This window comes from Periplaneta americana, chromosome 5, assembly GCF_040183065.1.
Source record: "Periplaneta americana isolate PAMFEO1 chromosome 5, P.americana_PAMFEO1_priV1, whole genome shotgun sequence".
NCBI classification, from domain to species: domain Eukaryota; kingdom Metazoa; phylum Arthropoda; class Insecta; order Blattodea; family Blattidae; genus Periplaneta; species Periplaneta americana.
The window spans coordinates 7,393,568-7,415,936 of NC_091121.1; the positions used below are offsets into that span (position 1 = coordinate 7,393,568).

The 22,369-nt window shown below is 36.7% G+C and overlaps 1 protein-coding gene and 1 non-coding gene across 2 annotated transcripts in view; both read right to left on the reverse strand.

Moving 5' to 3' along the window:
* The window catches only part of Dhit (Double hit), a 938,600-nt gene that overhangs the window by 815,136 nt on the left and 101,095 nt on the right, over positions 1 to 22,369 (reverse strand). The window lies entirely within an intron of this gene.
* Positions 9,870 to 9,942, reverse strand: TRNAH-GUG (transfer RNA histidin (anticodon GUG)). Its single transcript has one exon. It is a non-coding gene; the product is annotated as a tRNA-His (tRNA).

The window sequence follows — 22,369 nt, forward strand, 5'->3', positions numbered from 1 at the left end:
TGGGCTATTCCATCTCAAATCGACCGAAATATAGAGAACATTGACCTTGCAATTTTTAAATACAATGAAACTTTTTCTGTCCGTAGACAAGTATGATTCAATGCTTTGTGCAAAGTTTGAGGCATCAGAACTTCATAGTGTTTAAATTAAAAATATTTTAATTTATCGCATTTTCATAAATTAGCAACTTTAAACTGTTGTGGCTCCGAAACCCTTTCACCAAATGATCAAAATCATGGTTTATTTTGATGCTGAAAAGTTAAAGTTTATATTGACATGTAAACAGTTTTTCTTACTTTTTATGGAAATGGAGAAATTTAGATTTTTCTTAATTAAGACACCTTTGCCCACGAAAAAATATTTTTAAAATATATGGTTAGATTCCACATTGAAAGTACAAATAAACACATATTTTTTACTGGTGCAACGTTAATAAGAAAGTATTGAAAAATCAAATAAAGAAAATAAATAGTACGCGCGTGAACTAACCAGCTGACTGTGAGGTGGGAGCTAGCCTAGGCAAGCAAGGTCAGGAGACACAAACACGTGATGTTTCGTCTAGTAGCGCATAGTTGGGCTAGCTTTATCACAGGTTTTCATAAACACAGGAGTAAAATGACGCCCAAAGCTCGCTTATCTTCATCTCTCGGCCAGTGCTTGCTGTGTTGCGCCTTTCAAGTCTAGGCGTGTGAAAATAATTTATTTCATACCCCCGAAACTTATTTCTGTACCACTAAGCAAACAATGCCGAATCCCTCTTAATAATGCAAGGTTTTTTCTCAATATTTTTTTACATTTTTACAAATAGGCAAAAAGCCTAAAAGTAAGTAAAATCAGAATATCTGTCTCTCTGTATACAATAAAAATAAGGATTACTTCTTAACATAACCTACCAAATGTCAGCTTCAAAATGAGCTCCCGTTCAATGTTCTGCAGTAAATGGTTCCAGAGTTCTGAGCGCTGAAAGAGGCTTGTTTTTTATAAAATACGCTAAATTTGTCGCTCAACAGTACGAAAACCGTTTGACTTTCGATAGTATATTTTTGAAAATGCACTGTCCTCAGCACCTTGTATAAGTAGGGAAAAAATTAGAGTATAAAAAAATGCGAGGTTTTTTACTGATCGATTTCATATGGAATAGCCCATATACAGTCACGAATCTGAATACGTAATAAATATGCACCCATATATAGTTGCTAACTACTAGGATCGCTACTATCGCCTAATTGCAGACAATACGAAATAGTACCTGCACAGTCTATTGTTCCTAGTACCCTCATAAACTCAAGGTTCGTGACTGTATATACCAGAACGTGGTGAAATAATAGTGAAAAATTAAGAAAATCAGCTTTTTTGTTGTTTTTTTTTTATGTTCGTAATTATATTTGAACCTTCTAGTTTCATAATATGGTGTCATCTCCTATTTCAGAGCCCTTCAAATTGTGTCACGTGACTTTTATATATTGCAATAGAGAAAAAAAAATTGAAAAAATTTACAAAATGCTCCCTGTGGCTAGTGCAAAACCGCTTTCTAATCCAAAATCTTCAGCTCTGAACTGCCATCCTTTATAGTCAAATGTGGCCAAACATACGGTGCGTAAGTGAGTCGAGAGAAAAGTTTTTATTTTTGTTCTTTTTTATGCTGTTTTCTCGACTATAACATTTTAAGAAATTTCTGGGCTAATAAAAAAAGCTCCTTGCACAACAGTTATTGTTGAAACTTCTCACAGACGTCAATTAAACGTTGATAAATTAAATTTAATTATAATTTGTATGAAATATTAATATTAGATTTCTTCGAGCATATTCACATTGCACTTAGATTAAAATATGCTACACAAATTCCACAATTTGGGACATCTGGCCGAAATCTACGGCTGACCACTAGGATCCAGAATACAAAGCAGATACAAAGATACAATATGATTGCGGAGAGAATACGGAACAATGATAAATTTAAAAATAAAGTACAATTTGATTTCGGAGAAACATTAGATGAAAATACATTGAAGAGTAATGAAATGAAGTAAAAAAAAATATATTACGTAGTATTATACAAGTGATTGTGTAAAATGGATAATGAATCTCTCAATACCATTAGACAAATTTTGTTAATGTCCTCATTAGAAAATTTAAGAGAAAGGAGAATGGTTTCGGTTAACTTAAATGAAGTTCGCCTAGCGCCAAAAAGAAGTCCTTTCACTTCCTATGTATTAATATACAGGGACATCATTTTATTTTTACTTCACTTTTTATTGTACCTGAGTTTTTGAATGTACTTCACTCCCACCCCTTCTACTAATGAAGTTTCAACTGTTTTCCAGACAGAATCAAGGCCGCTTATAGTAAACAGTACTGAGTTATTGAGTATAGTACGTTCCAGAAATATGTTCGCGTTTTCCAGTGACGAAAGAACTTTCAATATTGAAACATATTTTCGCACAGGTACTCTCCGTTTGTCTACGTCACATCCCGATTTCCCCCACCTGCTTCTGCACGGCCCTCTGTAAAAGCAGGGCTGTCTTAGCTCTTTTCTGAAAACATTAATTTCTGTTAGGAATTAGACGTTTACGTAATATTATACAACTGTTTAAAATAACTTAAATAAAAGGGCCTCGTTAAGTAATTAACTGTCACGTGATTTCCCTCCTTTCTACGATCCTGCGGCATAACCACTCGGACGGACAGTAGATAGCATGTCCGAGTAATTTTATCTGTACGGGTCGGGTGAAGATTGAATTTACATTACATAAGGTACTCTTTTATAGAGTAGGTACAGAATTACTTCAACATGAGTTACTAGTACGAAGGACGAAACTGGTAATTGGAATTAGATGCAATAGTCTATAGTGCGATAATATGCACAAAAGAACTGAAGCCTGTAGGCTATCGAAATGAACGGCTACCATCTTCAAAAATGTGTTTAAATATCCATTTTATGATTATTTTTCAATTGAACTTCATCATTCTCTATATTGTACGCTAATGTGCTGTAGACAGTATAATATACACTACATAATGAATACGTTCGCATGGACAGCTCAGTTCGTGAGTAAAAACACTCATTCTTAATACAGTACTGCATTTTGATTAAACAAAAACCTAATGAAAATTATCGAACTGAAAATCGCGATATTTCCTAGTTTACGTAAATGGATGAAGTACTTTTCTTCCCTCCTATACCTAGTAAAGTGATGTGTTTGTGTTTTACGCCAGTATCATCGAACTCCAGTTGTGGAAGGGGGTAGCGAACGGGTTTTCCGGTTCTCTAAAGGTATAGCCAGGTTAATATTAAAAATGTTAGTAAAAATAAAATGATGTCCCTGTACATTTTGTATCTATCACTGAAGTGAGGAATACATGGGTTGGAAATAGACTTCTTTTCATCGTTAACATTATTGGCTTGTTGATCATCCTTTATTCATGAACTTTAAAAATTTATTGTGTCTCTCTATTTAGACAAAGCTGAAAAAGGTAATTAATTTCTATTCCCAAGACTATTTTCAAGCTTTTCAGAAAATATAAACTTTTTTTTTAAATTTTGTAGCAAAGAGCCTTTTTAGTAACATCAATATAAAATATACTAGTGGACAAAAAATTTGGGACATTGTTTTTACTTTGTTTTTAATATGTCACCAATATGTTTTAAATGGTGATTAATGTAATTATACGATCATAGACGTAACATAGACTGAAAACGAAAGTGATTATGATTATGACTTCATACCACCAAGAATTTCCAACAATAACATCACAATCTAGATTTGAACAAAATTTTGCTTATGCAGAGTCTGACAACAATGGAGAATATTGTTGGTATAGTCCCGTCGCTCTTATTTCCGGCAGCCAATCACGTTGCAGGTCGGCTACATTTAAACGTGTGCGTCTTGTGATTCGCTGATGAAGATGTAAAGCACTTCCTAAGGCTGGATAAATACTTAATATATAATCGCCCGCCATTTTGGCTCTTTCGTTGGCGTTCGCAGAAAGCACACGAGTACGTTATTTGAAGCTCAATTACAGTGCGTTTGATTTACGACATGATAATGTTTAACGGTGCGGCAAATAGATCCCTCGTCTGGTAGTTCGGCAACGAAAGAACAAAAATGGCGAACGGTACTACCTACCTAGACTTTATAGAGCCTTGACTTCCTAAGACGTAAGCAAAGAGGAGGAGTCACGCCGGTAATAACAGGTGTTGTGAAGTCACGTTCATTATGTCTCGTGACCAGAATATTGTACGAAATGGAAATATAAAAATTGGAGATTTGTCCTTCGAAGAAGTGGAAAAATTCAAATATCTTGGAGCAACAGTAAAAAATATAAATGACACTCGGGAGGAAATTAAACGCAGAATAAATATGGGAAATGCCTGTTATTATTCGGTTGAGAAGCCTTTGTCATCTAGTCTTCTGTCAAAAAATCTGAAAGTTAGAATTTATGAAACAGTTATATTACCGGTTGTTCTGTATGGTTGTGAAACTTGGACTCTCACTTTGAGAGAGGAACAGAGATTAAGGGTCTTTGAGAATAAGGTGCTTAGGAAAATATTTGGGGCTAAGAGGGATGAAGTTACAGGAGAATGGAGAAAGTTACACAACGCAGAGCTGCACGCATTGTATACTTCACCTGACATAATTAGGAACATAAAATCCAGACATTTGAGATGGGCAGGACATGTAGCACGTATGGGCGGTTCCAGAAGTGCATATAGAGTGTTAGTTGGGAGGTCGGAGGGAAAAAGACCTTTGGGGAGGCCGAGACGTAGGTGGAAAGATAATATTAAAATGGATTTGAGGGAGGTGGAATATGATGGTAGAGACTGGTTTAATCTTGCTCAGGATAGGGAGCAATGGCGGGCTTATGTGAGGGCGGCAATGAACATCCGGGTTCCTTAAAAGCCAGTAAGTAGTAAAATTATAATCTTATTAATCACTATTTAAAACATATTGGTAACTTATTAAATACATTTACAAAGTAAAATTCAAGTGTCCACAAAATTTTTTTGTCTGTCAGTGTATATTTAAGCAATAACCGTCCGTGCAACAAAAAGAAAAAAAAAATCAGCTTCCAAAAGAGTACATGACCCCTTAAGTAAAAACAATAGAGCTTCTCTCCACGTAGCAAAACGCTGGATCGCTCGGTTAGATAAGACAAGTCCGCGCTTTGCTTCTATTCCTGGAGATAAACAGTCTCGCACGGCGGTCAATGTTTGTGGCACAGACTGTACGGCGTGGGCGTTGTCCCCAGTCCAAACATGCAGAGTGGAACCATGAAAGGAGAGAAACAGAATCGACTACAATGGGCAATGCTTGTTGTTGAGCGTTTAGTGGCACTCAAATGTATTGATTCGCAGCACCTGGGCGGCTGATACTTCAGTTGTTTAACTCGTTCGTGACAACACGGAATGAAACATGCCAGAGCCCAAACACCAGTATTTCCAAATCTAAGCAGCAGCTGATGAAGACTTCACCTTACAAAACCCTGCCGAAGTGAAAGTGCTCACATTTTACTGTATTGTAGTGAGAGATATTTTGTTTTTTACGGTCCCACAAATGTAGAAACGTCTAAAGTTTGGCAGAAAATTTAACGGAGTTTCAAAGCTTTAAATATATAAATGTTGGCAAGTGAGGTAATTTGTTTCTGTGGCCAGCTCACAACTCACAAACATGTCTTTGTCACACGGTGCGAAGACATTAATTAGTCTATGTTCGATAGAAATAGAGGGAAATAGTAATACACGTTACAAGAGCGGTATGTTGACGTTTTCATGTTCGAGGAAAAGATTGAAAAAGCGAAACGTATTTGAACTTTTTTAATTTCCGAGAACATGAAAACAAACATACCGCTCGTGTATCGTACATTATTTTATGCGAAGATCGTTTATTACATACCTGAAAGACGAATTTCTAATTAGTTGCAATGAAATCTCCATCTTGGTTTCTGTTTAATGACGGCAACTTCGGAAAACCAAAATATCTTTCTTCAACATTGTTGCTATAAAATGTTTTCTGTGTTTATTATACTCCAGCAGGCCGTGATATACGTCTGTCTTTTTTTCCCCCAGTCTATAAATGCGAACTTAAAAACAAACGGTAAGGTTATGTAATGATTTATTTTTCATTTTAATATTTTAACAATATTATTTATATAACATATTGCAGTAATAACATCGGCATCTGGAATCTTGTTGATTTTTTCACGGCTTCATTAATGTTACTTGTATCAGGAATGCAATAAGTTTCGTGGAGTAGTAGACTTTACTTATTTTTTGCAAATATTTAAAAACAATAATTAACATTATAATTTAGGTGAAATTGCAGTGGTAAGTTTCCAATTTATAATTATTACTATGTTAAACATCTCTAAAAATAATATGTTAAAAGCCTAAAGCAGTAAAATGAATGTATCGCTTAAGCGGTAAGAAGAGGGAAATTGTTATGTGTGTTACGTTGGGAATACTGAATGTGGTATTTCACACTTACCGAGTATTGGTTCTGTGAGGAAAACAAGCAAATACGCACGATCTCGCACAAAAAATTATACTGGGTGTTTCCGAGGTGGTGTTACAAACTTTCAGGGATGATGGGGAAGGGCACATGTATCAATTTGAGATGAGGAACCATGGTCCGGAAATGACTTAGTCGAAAGTTATAATCAAAAATAGTCGTGTGGAAATGGAATTGTAATTTGGCACCACGTGCCCTCCTTCCCTTGACTTTTGGAACAGTCGTGGAAAAATGGTATGGGCCGGATGTCTCCTACGTGGGTACTTGTCCCGATACAATCTGTGAGCTCGTCTACTGTTCCCATTGGCTCATCCGTATTCGAAAATCAGGTCTGCTTATTCCGCTCTCGTGTACTCCTCCATTTCACTAGGACTGATCGACTGGACACTGCAACTTGTACACATACACTGCTGTCTACAGACGTGCATATCAAGACCGACCATGTCCGTTACACATTACGCTATGTGCATTGTTTTAGTGTAGTTTCCTGTCCCCACCCCTCAGACAGCGCACTGAATGGAATACTGTAAGTAGACAACGTAAACAACGTCCGATGAATACAGTATGTGTAAGATGTACAGATAAATACACATAAATAAGGTGTACAGAGGAATAAAATTATTTCATTTTCACGGAAATATTTTTGCTTGTAACTTTCGACTCTGTCACTTCCGGACCATGGTTCCTTATCTCAAATTGATACATGTGCCCTTCGCCATCATCCCTGTACGTTTGTAACACCACCTCGGAAACACCCTGTATATTCATATGTAAACGCGAAAATACTGTTACCAGCTCTACAACTCACTTCTGAGATTGGGAACCTGAAAGGAGAAGTTACGTTATCACGATGATATGGTAGGGATGATCATGATTATGCAGTGCATAAGAGATTTTAAATCTAGACTTAACATAAATTCCAGACTATAGGCGATTGCAGGAACAATTTTATTATAAAAGAAAAGAAATTACACTATACAGGGTGTTTAAAAAATACGGGGCATAATTTCAGGTATGTATTTCCCACATGTAGACAATCAAAATAGTTCATTACAACATGTGTCCGGAAATGCTTCATTTCCGAGTTTTGGCCTTCACAACATTGAAATTCACCGGAACGTTTTTCTTTCCGCAAGTCGTTGCCTTCAAAGGAGACATTAAGAGGGCACTCTGACAGTTCATTCCGAGGCGAAGGTTACATTCAGTGTTGTGTAGGCGTTAGACTGTGCGACATGTATTCAAATCAAGAGCTGGCAGAGATACGCTTCATGTACGGTAAGGCGGACGGCAATGCTGCGCTGGTTCGTCGTTTGTATCAGGAGAGATACCCACAGCGACAATTTCTAGATCGCAAGACATTTGTACGTCTCCATTACCGTCTGTGCGAGTATGGAAAATTTAACTCTCCTGGTTTAGGAAGGGGACGACCAAGATCTACAACTCCAGAAGTACAGGAGGAGATTCTGGAGGCTGTGAACATGACTCCTTCTATCAGCACACGAAGGGTAGCGTTGCAAGTCAGTGTTCCTCATACGACTGTCTGGACACTGTTGAAAGAGTATCAATTGTATCCTTATCATTTGCAACGTGTACAGGCCCTGTCACCAGCAGATTACCTGCACGAGTTAGGTTCTGTCAGTGGTTCTTGCAGCAGTGTGGTGTAAATCCAAAATTTCCTGCCTTAGTATGATTTACAGATGAAGCACAGTTCACACGAGATGGCATAACAAATTTCCACAATCAGCTTGTATGGGCGTATGAAAACCCACGTGCAACTGTTCCATCTCATCACCAGATGCGGTTCTCCCTCAACACGTGGGCCGGTATCATTGGTGATCGATTAGTTGGACCCCATGTACTTGTAAACAGACTTACGGGGCAGGCGTACACAAACTTCCTGGAAAACACCATACCTCATATATGTATCAAATATGTATCAAATATGAATGAGGTCTCGCCCACCTCATTATACGAATTTTTCTCGTACTTAATGGTATAAAACCATACCTCATGTTTTAGAAGACACTCCACTGATCAATCGTCAACACATTCACTTCTTGCATGATGGCGCTCCTGCACACTTCAATCGTACGGCTCGCCGGTACTTGGATCGAAGGTTTCCTGATCGATGGATAGGTAGAGGTGGCCCAACTGCTTGGCCTCCACGCTCACCTCATCTGAACCCTCTCGATTTCTACTTGTGGGGCCATTTAAAATCATTGGTTTATTCGTCTCCGGTGCCTGATTTGGAATCCCTTCGGAATCGAATTGTGGCATGTTCTGAGGACATACGCAATACTCCTGGAGTTTGGGATCGTGTTCGCAGGTCAATGAGACATCGATGTGAGGTCTGTATTCAAGCAGGAGGTGGACATTTTGAACATCTTCTGTAATGACAACGACCTGCGGAAAGGAAAACGTTCCGGTGAATTTCAATGTTGTGAAGGCCATAACTCGGAAATGAAGCATTTCCGGACACATGTTGTAATGAACTATTTTGATTGTCTACATGTGGGAAATACATACCTGAAATTATGCCCCGTATTTTTTAAACATCCTGTATATCGACAAGCGCACGATCACAAGAAACGTAAAATGTACGTAAGTATGTTACTTTCACTACTGACGCGTGCTTCGATGGAGCCTCTTTGTATGCGCTAGGTAATACAACGATGCGGCGTGGTGATGCGAGAGAAGTTTCGCTCACTCCATAATAATCATAAATTCAATTTATTTATTTCCTCAATTTCAAATCGCACTCTGAACATTTTCCTCCCTTCACTAACCAAAAGCGTGTTTGTTTTTTCCTTGTTTGCAATACACGTTCAAATACCTCACAATAGGAAAAGCAGCTATACAAAGAACACTCAAATTGCCAATGCGTTTCTTTCCAGAGGACGGGAGAAATCTACAGTTGACAGAGAGAGAGAGTGGGCCGTAATGTAAACAGAATGCGGCAGGCTAACCTCGCGTGAGGGTCCACATCATTTGCACAGATGCAGCTGTGCGAAACGTAAGCTGTTCTTCTGTTTTGATCTCTGCACACAAATCCAAACCCTACCATGATCATTTAAATATGTATAGTTAAACGGAGCAAATCAAAACACAATAAATCTAATGCGTGAAGTTGTTTACTTCATTACTGGCTGTTACTTTTGATTGTTGGCGGCACTCTCGATTTTTGGCGGCAACTCTCGTTTGTTCACGACGATTCTCGGTTATTGACGGTGACTCTTGATGACAACGACTCTCCATTGTTGGCCGCAGTTCTCGACTTTTGGTGGCGACTCTCGTTTGTTCACGGCGATTCTCGGTTATTGAAGGTAATTCTTGATTTGAATAATTTCGAGGGAAAAATTGTTCCGGGGCCGGGCATCGAACCCGGGACCTTTGGTTTCACGTACAAACGCTCTACCAACTGAGCTACCCGGGAACTCTACCAGACACCGATCCAATTTTTCCACCTATATCCACAGACCTCAAAGTGGGCTGACAACCGTCAAGCAACCAACTTCGAGTGCACACTAACTCCGAGTGACTTAAATTGTGGTTTTCTGTTAACGAACAGTAACGTGTATTATGCAAATCAAGATTTCAGGTATAACTCCCTGTAAAGTTGGTACGTTCGATGCCCGGCCCCGGAACAATTTTTCCCTCGAAATTATTCAAATCAACTTTACAGGGAGTTATACCTGAAATCTTGATTTGCATAACTCTTGATTGTCGACACTCTCCGTTTTTGGCGGCAGCTCTCGATTTTTGGCGGTGACTCTCATTTGTTGACGGCGATTCTCGGTTATTGAAATTAGGCGATTCTCGGTTATTGAAATTAACTCTTGATTGTTGACGACTCTCCATTGTTAGCGGCAATTCTCGATTTTTGGCGGTGATTCTCGGGTGTTGACGGTGACTCTTGATTGTTGACGACTCTCCATTATTGGCGGCAGCTCTCGATTTTTGGCGGCGACTCTCGATTGTTGCTGACAACTCTTGATTGGTGATGACAATTCTCGATTGTTGGAGACAACTGTTCATTGTTGGTTGCAAATTTTGGCGAAGACATTTGATTTTTGACGACGACTCTTAATTATTAGAGATTTTAGATCGTTATTGTGATATGACGACAAATAGGAGTGGTGATGAAAACTCAGTGATAATAAAGATGATGATAATGACGGCATTCAACATGTTTTAAAACCCTGCTCTCGAATTCTAAACATAGTCGAGCTCTTCTAGTCCTTCACGGTCAGAGAAACCATTAAGAGGTTTAACTCCAAACGAGAGCTTTTACAAAAGCACAATTTCTTGAAGGAAATTAAATATTTATGTTCAATTTTTCATTCTTTGTGAAGCTTGTAAATACGATAATAATTTCAATTATAATATATCTCGTGATCCACCGGCGTAGCTCAGGCAGTAGCGCGTTTTCCCGCTGATGCGGAGCTGCGTTCGGGCGTGGGTTCGATCCCCGCTTGGGCTGATTACCTCTCAAGGTTTTCCTCAATTGTAAGATGAATGCGAAGTAATCCCCGGTAAATCCTCGGTCCTATCTCGGCAAATTATCTCGCTATCACCAATTCCATTAACGCTATAGTGTATAGAGAATTCCAGGTTAAGAAAAAATATATTGGTTTTATGGACTTTGCTTAGTACCTACACTGTAAAACTCTCAGGTAGATAGGCGTTTCTATGACAACTGATCATTTGATCAAAATATAGCCCCATAATATATGATGAATGCTTTTTTCTTAACCTAGAATCCTCTACACAGGGTGTTTAAAAAGTGATGATCAATAATTTACATATGTAAAGTACGAAAAGCCCAATACACATTGGTCCGCAAATTAAATGTTGTCGAGATAATGCACATTTTCTGTTGACATTCCTCGCTGACTAAAAGCAAACGTGCAGACATCCCTAACTGAATTCTACCTAGAGCAGATGTTCAGAATGCTGTCCATGCATCTGAACGCAAATTCTCTTCTCTGTAGTGAGCTGCGAATCCTCTCGGACAGTCCTGGATCATTCCTTATTTAATAAAATGCAAGATCAATGTGAAACCACAATACCTGAAGTGTGTGTCCTCAGAAGTGTAAACCATGATTTTTAAATGACCCCAAACACAGAAATCTAATCGGATTCAAATCCGGTGACGTAGGAGACCACGGTACAGGCCGCCCTCTGTCTAAAGGAATATCGCATGAACGGTTAATTTGCGGAACAATATTTATTGGAACTTTTTTTTTTTTTGCTTCTTTGAGTTTGTACTTTTCATCTGTAATGAGAGTCACTTTTCAAACACCCTGCAGTATTTTATGTAGAGTCGTTAAAAATCAACTAAAAATATATTGAATATCTAATAATTCTTTAAAAGGTGTAGTTCAAGATGTAACAAGAATGCAAAAATGATTAACAATTTTGTATTCGTATCTTAACTCTAAGCACTAGGCCTAAGTAATTTATTAATAACCTAAAGCTAATTGTACTTTTTTCAGTATTACTGTAATGCACTAATATCTAGAGCAGTGGCTGCCAAACACCACGAAATTGTGACGTAATAGAAATGCAACCCGCACACCACTATCCCAGGGAGAGGGATTGAGTGGGTATCTCCTCAGATAATGCAGTGAAAGACAGTGCAGAGACGAACTGTGACCGGAAAACAAAAACAAAATAATATTTTTCTACTTATTAACTACACACACATTTTCCATGTTCACTTTTATTCTCCTATTCGCTATTTTTGTATTATTAATAAAATAAAATATATTTTCTTATTTACCAGAAAAAGAACGTGTACTTCCACATCAGCAGATATTTGAAATTATAAAAACATACCAGACTGGTCACGAAGTTGTAAATTACACTACATACGTCAAAAAAAGTGGTAGTCTTTATAATAAGAAGAATAATGACAAGGTACATTGTTCTTTTATATTTCATTTAAAATTTCACAACAAATTAAGTATCTCATATTTTTGCCATCTGCACAAAAGAAATACTTTTGCTCCCCTCCTCTTTAAAATTAAGATTTTACATATTATCTCTTTCTGTTTTGAAAAAGACATCGAAACATATTATCCTACACACTTGTAACATTATATTGATATTGATATTGATATTTATTTGTCATTCAACTTTACAATTCACAGTTATGGTGGACCTTCACATTTCTGTTTTTCGATCCACCATCCCTTTAATACATATAACTCTTTTCTATTAAGATATTCTTTGCCGAGAATTTCTTGATTGCTTTCTAATGTTCTATTATGACTGAATTGCTATATGTCCTTCCCCCTCTATCCTCTTCTATTCTCTCCCTCCTACGTAGACTGTTTCCCTTCCATTCCTAAATTTCCTATTTTATTACCCCTATCCATATATTTATTTCGATAATACTCCTACAGTTATAGTACCCCTGCTACTACTCCCAATCCAAAACATTGAAAAACATCAAATATCTAATTCACTTAAATTACACTTCCAATTTCCCTCTCATTCCACTTCACATTTGTTCAGATATCATTGTATTCATTGTTTGATAGTTTATCTTATTACACTCTTACCCTATCTTCTTACACTAACACTTTCTTCTCTGTTCCTTTTCTTACACTTTTGCCACCCCTAACTTTTCTGCACTCACTTTTTAGCACTCTTCTTCTTCGCTATAACCAGTAACATTATATGTGTACGTCCGCTGCTGATAAATGTCTTGTCTTATACCGAAGTGATGGCTGTAAACAGAGAGTGAGGGTGTGATGCCATGGTTACGCTTGAGTGGAGGCAGGGGCATGTGTCGCGACACAGCTTTCGGCGATCACTGATCTACAGAATGGTTAATGACGTCACAACCTTTCCCCGCTTATACAGGGCGCATAATGGGCCAAATATGCCTTAGTTTAAGGACCCTGATCAAAAAGTCAAGCCAAGATATCGCAATGTTACGTAGGTACCACGTCACCGAAGCAGTCTTGAGACCGTACGTCTGTCTCGAACTAGATACTCAGCAAATCGATGAGGCTGCTACAATTCGACACTCTGAAATGCTGTCATGGCTGTGGTCAGTGGTGATCAATCATTGTTATGGTAAGACGTCACAGCACGTTAAAAAGAACTCTCGTCGCTTTCGTAAGTGCTCCATAGAGTTTCCGCACAAATCTTTCATCTGATCGTGAATCTGATACTTTGTCACCTGACAATATCTGGAGCAGAGCTGTCCAACCGACGAGACTTCTCAAGGATTCATGGATAGTGCAGTAGCGTATTCAAAAACACGTAAAATGGTGTTTAAATAAATAAATTACTATGGTTACAATTTAATAGTAATATACGTTACAAGAGCGGTATGTTGACGTTTTCATGGTCGAGGAAAAGATTGAAAAAGCGAAACGTATTTGAGCTTTTTTAATTTCCGAGAACATAAAAACAAACATACCGCTCGTGTATCGTACATTATTTTGTGCGAAGATCGTTTATTATATACCTGAAAGACGAATTTCTATTTAGTTGCAGTGAAATCTCCATGTTGGTTTCTGTTTAATGACGGCAACTTCGGAAAACTTAATATCTTTCTTCAACATTGTTGCTATAAAATGTTTTCTGTGTTTACTATACTCCAGCAGGCCGTGATATACGTCTGTCTTTTTTTTCCCCCCAGTCTATAAATGCGAACTTAAAACAAACGGTAAGGTTATGTAATGATTTATTTTTTCATTTTAATATTTTAACAATTATTTATATAACATATTGCAGTAATAACATCCGCATCTGGAATCTTGTTGATTTTTTCACGACTTCCTTAATGTTACTTGTATCAGGAATGCAGTAAGTTTCGTGGAGTAGTAGACTTTACTTAATTTTCGCAAATATTTAAAAACAATAATTAACATTGCAATTTAGGTGAAATTGCAGTGGTAAGTTTCCAATTTATAATTATTACTATGTTAAACGTCTCTAAAACTAATATGTTAAAAGCCTAAAGCAGTAAAATGAATGTCGCGCTTAAGCGGAACCAGGTGGCCCGGGTTCGAATCCCGGTCGGTGCAAGTTACCTGGTTGAGGTTTTTTTCCGGGGTTTTCCTTAACCCAATACGAGCAAATGCTGGGTAACTTTCGGTGCTGGACCCCAAACTCATTTCACCGGCATTATCACCTTCATCTCATTCAGATGCTAGATAACCTAGATGTTTATACAGCGTCGTAAAATAACCCAATAAAATAAATATACAGTCACGAAGCTCAATACGTAGTAAATATGCATCCATAGATAGTTGCTAACCATTGGATCGCTAATATCGCCTCATTACAGACAATGCGAAATAGTATCGGCACAGTCAATTGTCCCTAGCACCCTCACAACTCAAGCTTCGTGACTGTATATACTAGACTGTGGTATTAGCCTACTGGAGTTTTTAAGCAGACGACGAGCATGCGTCTAAGAACAGAAGTACTTGACTGACGGTTCACGCTATCTTGTTTCGTCAAGTGGGAAAGGAAAAAACATAGACCACTCTAACAATTAAACTAATATTTACAATTTAAATTATGTTACACTATGTACACTAGAATATGCTATTTTTACTATTCACACTATAATAAAGAATGTAGGCGTATATTGATCAAACATTTATAATATGTAGCTTATGCACAGTGTTGTGTATTGTAATGCAAGGTACGATATTTTATTTCATGACACTATAGTCTACTTATTTTGCAAATTGTGTACAATAGTGCAAATAATGTTTGAGTACAGTAATTCTTTGTTATTTATGGTAGTGTAATAGAGAAAATAGTGCATTTTTGTGTGCACAGTGTAAAGGGCTGTCAGGCATATACTAATTTACTACCTTCAAAAGCCGATTATCGGAAAGACTGCTTTTCGTGTGTAGAATATGATATTTCTTCAATTAGTACTTTTGTAGAATATTTATTTTTAATATATAAATTTTCCGTCAATATGTTATCATTCTTTCGATCCAAATTGTCCTATTTAACACTCAATTATACTTGTTTAACTCTTAAAATTTCGGGTAACTAAAAACACTACATTTTGTCCTACTATTATTACCATTCTTATTTTTTTATATTTTTTATCATTTATCAGAGCTTCCTCAAATTAGAGGCTGCCATTAGAAAAGGCATACAAAACAATACAAGAACATAATAGAAGATGAGAGCTGAAAGAGTAAGAAAAAAGGCAAACAAATACACAAACAATGGCAGTTTACAGAAAAAAAAATTCAAGTAAAGAATCAATGAAAGCTAAGAAGAAAAAGAAAAATGATAATGGTGCGTCAATTTTTTTCCATACACTTCGCTATTTTCTGTATTGATGTTATTTACATTTGAAGAGTCCACTGCAAGAATGATGGATGTCACTTTCTTGTCGAAAATGAACCAAGACTGTCAATGCATAGCTTAAGACATACAGAATGTACACAGAGAGTTATAGGGCCTATGGCATTAACACTGATAGTCATTGTCCAGTAATGATCGGAAAATCACAGTTAAGCTTTGAGCGCTAAGCATTTCAAACTTTCAATTGCTTCTCCAAATGACATCATCATTCTTGCAGTGGACTTTTCATTTGCTTGTTGAGTGGAAGAGAAGGCCTTATGACCTTAACTCTGCCAGTATCAGTAAAAATAAATAAAATAAATAAATAATTAACCAGAGGTATCAAATTATATGCTTGTGAATCCATCATCTAGTATAACTCAACTTACTGGGGCTTTAGTTAGCGTAACTTGCTGTGTTACTTTTTGTGTACAGTAACTGTAATTGTAACTGTGTTACTTTTTCTGATAACTAACTTACTTACTTTTAAAAAGTAACTTAACCATCTCCGATTTTTCTCTATCAAGTCACTCGTGGAAAATATCTAAATTTATTAAATTCATATTTAATCAACTACATTTATATTTTTTTTTACCGCCTCAACTTCCTCTTCTTAACCGTGAGGTTAATCTTCTCTCCACCACGACAAAACAATGACGCAACGGCAGACTCACGGCAAAACAATGAACTATATTCGGAAGAATGATCTTTTTCCGTTGTTATTTAATTCGCTGTTAAATGTTATGTTCCCAGCATAAGAGTCTGGCGACATTACATAATGGATTAAGTAATCTATAAAATTGGAAGGAAACATCATTAAACGTTATCTCTATCATATAAAGGACAATAAACACGAGAAAATAGTGCAATACATCAGTAGTCGTTTATCATCTCTGAGTTTTCCCCCCATTTATTGATTTTAGTATTAACATATCTTCGCATTGTCATGCAGGTCTTCTTACTTGTCCACGATACACTCACATGCCGATACAAAACCCTCCCATACATACAGTAGCGTGCAAATTAATCCGAACAACGTAATTACTTATGCAAAAACACTCGAACGGGATAAAAAAGGATCTAAGACATACCTCAGTAATCTATGTGGCCTCCCTTGTTCCTAATAACAGCTCTGAGACGATTTGGCATGGATTCCACTAATTTCCCACAAATATTCTTCATTTCTTCATCGCGAAACCATACACCAATGAGGGCAGAAATCATCTTCTCCTTTGTAGAACAATCCATTTTTTGCATTCTTCTTTTGCAAATTGACCACAAGTTCTCAATGGGGTTGATGTCGGGTGAGTTGCCTGGCCAGGGGAGTACCTGAATATTCTTCTTGTTGAAGAATTCTGTAGTTTTTCGAGACGTATGGCATGGTGCCAGGTCTTGTTGGAACACACCTCTGCCATCCGGAAATGATTTTTGCAGCTGGGGTACGATTCTGGTTTCCAATAAGTGAATATATTTGTCAGAATTCATCATTCCCTTGATAGGTATTAATGCTCCAGGCCCTTCATGTGTAAAACAACCCCAAAACATTACTTTAGGGGGGTATTTGGGTGATTGTTGGAGATGAGCTGCTGTTACTTTTTCGGATCCTTTCCGTACGTAAAAAAACGGTGGCCGTGGACCTCGAAATGAGACTCATCGGAAAAAAGTACATTCTTCCAGTCATTCACTGTCCAGTGTTGATGTAATTTTTCCCACATTAAGCGTTTTTTGCACATAACAGGGGTTAGCAGTTGCTTCTTAATAGGCTTACGAGCCCTTCGTCCAGCTTCCAAAAGCCTACGCCGCACTGTTGTGACGTGAATATTCGCCCCAGTGGTAGCCATTAACTCGCGGGTTAAGTCGACAGCAGTTAGTCTAGGATTTAATTTACTTTTCCTGACAATTAAATGATCATCTGCAGGTGAAGTCTTCCTTTTCCGGCCACAGTTTCCTTTTTTCTGGGGTGTGATGGATCCAGTCTCCCTGTATCGTTTTATGATCGAATTAACAGTAGCCAAACCGATGTGACATTCTGCAGCAATTTGCCTCTGTGTCATAGAAGAATGCTCTGCTAATGTTATAATTTTAGACCGTTTTCGTTGAGTTGTATCCATTTGTGAAGACGACAGAATGTACAGAGGATTGCAGTATTAAGTCTTCAACACAACTGAAATGCTTATAAGTACAAAACGACAGGCAAAATGTCACATATTATAAAAAAATAATAACGACACACCTTCAACAATGGAATTACACGTATTACAGATGTCAATTAAAGCGGTATGAGCAGCTGTGAGGCCAACAATGACATAAAATGTAAAAATATGTCGTGTTCGGATTAATTTGCACGCTACTGTATTTCCTCACGGATAAGCAGCATTCTATCCCACAGTTGTGTTATGAGCTTCCTTCACTTGCCGCAAGCTATGTATGGAGGATCAAGGCCTGAAATAGTAATAAAAGGTGTCCACCCGTCTGGAAAACTAGGAATACCGGGAAATATCAGGGATTTTGTTAAATTACGGGAAAACCGGAAATTGTCAGGGAATTCTGGAAAAAAAATCCTGAAACTTAACTTCTTATAAAATATTTGAGGTAATATTTGCTGCGTTTTAACCCAAAGAGTACGGAATATCACAGGATATAATAAACAGGGTGATTCACGAGGATTTACCGCCATTTACCGAAGACATTCAGAGCAAAACAGGCCACATAAGCATGTGTTCTCATCTCAACATTTTCGAAGTTAAACTAATTTGAAGTTGTTTGTAAAATACCATTAATCTTTAAATTTAAGTGTAAAAGAATATTACAGACAAAAAACGAACTATTCAGGAGTATCATTTCTTTAATTAGCTAGTATTCTGAAGTTAATAATGTGTTGTGAATTCCATAGTTCCTTCGTACAGATTTTTTTTTCGATTTTTAATTATAATCACATTTTCTTACACATTTATCACAACAATTATTACAAATCACGCTACTCTTGTAAATTCTTCAAGACTGTACATTAGGCTGCATAATTAAACTGTAAGGAATCAAGTTTCTAAAGTCGTATGTTTTGAAACAATTTTTGTGATAAGTGCTTATGAATAACGTAATTTTTAGTTAAAAAATGAAAAACAAAATCTGTACAAAGCAATTAACAATACATTTTTAACTTCAGAACACCAGTCAATTAAAGAAATGATACTTCTGAATAATTCATTCTCTATCTGTGATACTCTTTTCCCTTAAAACTAAAGAAAAAAGGTATTTTACTGACTATTTCGTTTATATGACGTCATTCTATTTTCGACCAATGAAGTGTAATGAAATTTTGAATTCCAACCAATCACAGTCACACTTAGCGATAATTTTTGCAGCTAGATTTATGGCTATCAATTTATCGCATGGTCGTTCTTTTGTTTAGTCGTTGTCGCCAACTGTTTCCCCGTAAATTGACGATTATGAATACATTAAGATGCAACTACACGGTTAAACTTTTCTTTCAACTTTAAAGCAATGAATGCAAAATTGATATTTAATATTAATTAATATATTTACGCAGTGAAGACGACGTTCAAAACGGCGCACCATGTAGACACAAAATCTTCATGCATCTTAATTGAACGTACCTTTTAAACTTGATTCTTTCAATATTCTTCCCAGATTGCACGCATACGCGATTGGAATATTGAACTGTGTAGATGCAGCTTTAGTTCCGTTACACACTACAGCGAAAATGCGTTTGTTGAGCTATAAAAAATACTTTCGTGTAGCACTGATTGTGGTCGAAATAAGATACAGCTGACATTGGTCCTGCTCCCACAGGTAACTTAACCAATAAGTAGTCTATAAAATTTTATCTTGTGAATGAAATGAAACATTTAATAGAAATTCAGATGTTCAAATTTATGTAACATCATCGCATATCAAACTCAAAGACCTTGCATAGTAATAATGTCTTTGATCAAACTGCCTTCCGTATGGCGTAATAAAATTCGTGTTTTAATTAGGCCTATCTATACAGAGATGGCTTCACTGTGTAGCAACATGTCTCGCTGTGAATACATAAGCATTGGTATATAGCTGTCCCCACTGTTACTGTTAAATTAAATTATGATTTCAGCAGATAATGAAAATGTATTTATGTTACAATAATAAGAGAAAAGTGCAGTACATGTAATTAACATTGTTAAACCTGTATTTCGCTTTTCGCAATTGGCATTACTGAATAATAACATCGAATTTCTTTATTGCAGTAATCGACATTCATCTACGAGTATTTCAACTTCACAATGTCTGAATAGGTTAAGTTTTCGTTAATAAACAATTATTAACATTTTGTGATCGCATTTTAGGGATTATATTATTTACATTTTTATTTTATTCACGAAATAGTCCTAATAAATGCCACTCGAGGTCTGAGATTTCCCAGATAAATCTCAGACCTCTCGTGACATTACTACAGACAATTTCAAATTACTGTAACTGAAAATATTGAGATTAGGACACATGTTTATATGACTTTTTTGCTCAGAATGTCTTTGGAAATAAGTTCCGTAGGTGACGGTAAATACTCGTGAATCACCCTGTATATAGACCTACCTACCATACCATTTAGTAAGTTAAAACATGCCACCGTCCACTGAGAAAGGACTAGTACATTGTGTTGGGCGGCTTTGGTTTTCTAGATAGTCTATTACGAAATATTGTGGAGAGCGCATTCACCAGGTTCGTTTTTAACTGTAATGAATCCTTTTAAAAAATTAATTAAATTGAATAGAACTTACAAATGATTTACAATGTAATCACAATTTAATTGTCTAGGCCTATACAGGGTGGACGTGAAATAGCCTTGCAGATTTCCAGACCGAATAGCTCATGTTATGTGTCACAAAAAACTATCGTATTATATTGTATTGTATTGTATTGCATTGTATTGCATTGTATTTACTAACATTCCATGGTATTCATACATTGCTTTACAGCTAGAATATGGAAGAAGTCAAAAAACTTAATACTATTATAAAGTCTTAATTTATAGTCACAGTCTAGATGAAAAATATATACACAAGAGCTTTACAATATAGTCTACTAGTACAACACAAAGTTTTAGTATCAATTTCATGAAGTGTTATTGAATGTCATGAATTCACTTACAGAATAGAAGGCGTGAGAAATTAGGTACTTCTTTAATTTGGCCCTAAATAAAAATATTGGTGGAAAATTCATATAGTTTTTTTCAGAACAAATGGTGGGAAGATAGGAGGAGGATGAGAATGGAGTAAAATGAAGGTGAAAATAGGAAGGTAGAAAAAGATGAACTTTGTATTCGACAGAAAATGGAGAAGAAAATGCATCAGTTATTCATAGATTTCAAAAAGGTATATGACTCGGTTAAGAGAGAAGCTCTATATGATATTCTTACTGAATTTGGTATTCCCAAAAAACTAGTTCCATTAATTAAAATGTGTCTCAGTGAAACATACAGCAGAGTTCGTATAGGTCAGTTTCTATCCAATTCACTGTGGGCTAAAGCAAGGACATGCACTGTCACCTTTACTTTTCAACTTTGCTCTAGAGTATGCCATTAGGAAAGTCCAGGATAACAGAGAGGGTTTGGATTTGAAAGGGTTACATCAGTTGCTTGTCTATGCGGATGACGTGAATATGTTAGGAGAAAATCCACAAACGATGAGGGAAAACACGGGAATTTTACTTGAAGCAATTAAAGAGATAGGTCTGGAAGTAAATCCCGAAAAGACAAAGTATATGTACGAAATGGAAACATAAAAATTGGAGATTTATCTTTTGAAGAGGTGGGAAAATTCAAATACCTGGGAGCAACAGTAACAAATATAAATGGTACTCGGGAGGAAATTAAACACAGAATAAATATGGGAATTGCCTGTTATTATTCCGTTGAGAAGCTTTTATCAACCATTCTGCTGTAAAAAAATCTGACAGTTAGAATTTATAAAACAGTTATATTACCGGTTGTTCTTTATGGTTGTGAAACTTGGACTCTCACTTCGAGAGAGGAACATAGGTTAAGGGTGTTTGAGAATAAGGTGCTTAGGAAAACATTTGGGGCTAAGAGGGATGAAGTTACAGGACAACTCAGAAAGTTACACAACACAGAACTGCACGCATTGTATTCTTCACCTGACATAATCAGGAACATTAAATCCAGACGTTTGAGATGGGCAGGGCATGTAGCACGTATGGGCGAATCCAGAAATGTATGTAGTGTGTTAGTTGGGAGGTCGGAGGGAAAAAGACCTTTAGGGAGTCCGAGACGTAGATGAGAACATAATATTAAAATGGATTTGAGGGAGGTGGGATATGATGATAGAGACTGGATTGATGTTGCTCAGGATAGGGACCAATGGCGGGCTTATGTGAGGGCGGCAATGAACCTCCGGGTTCCTTAAAAGTGAGTAAGTAAGAAGAAGATGAACATTAAAAAATACATACTCGTATATTCCGTTTATCGCAAAACTTACAGAAATATAATCGACAAAGCTCAAGTTGCAAGACTA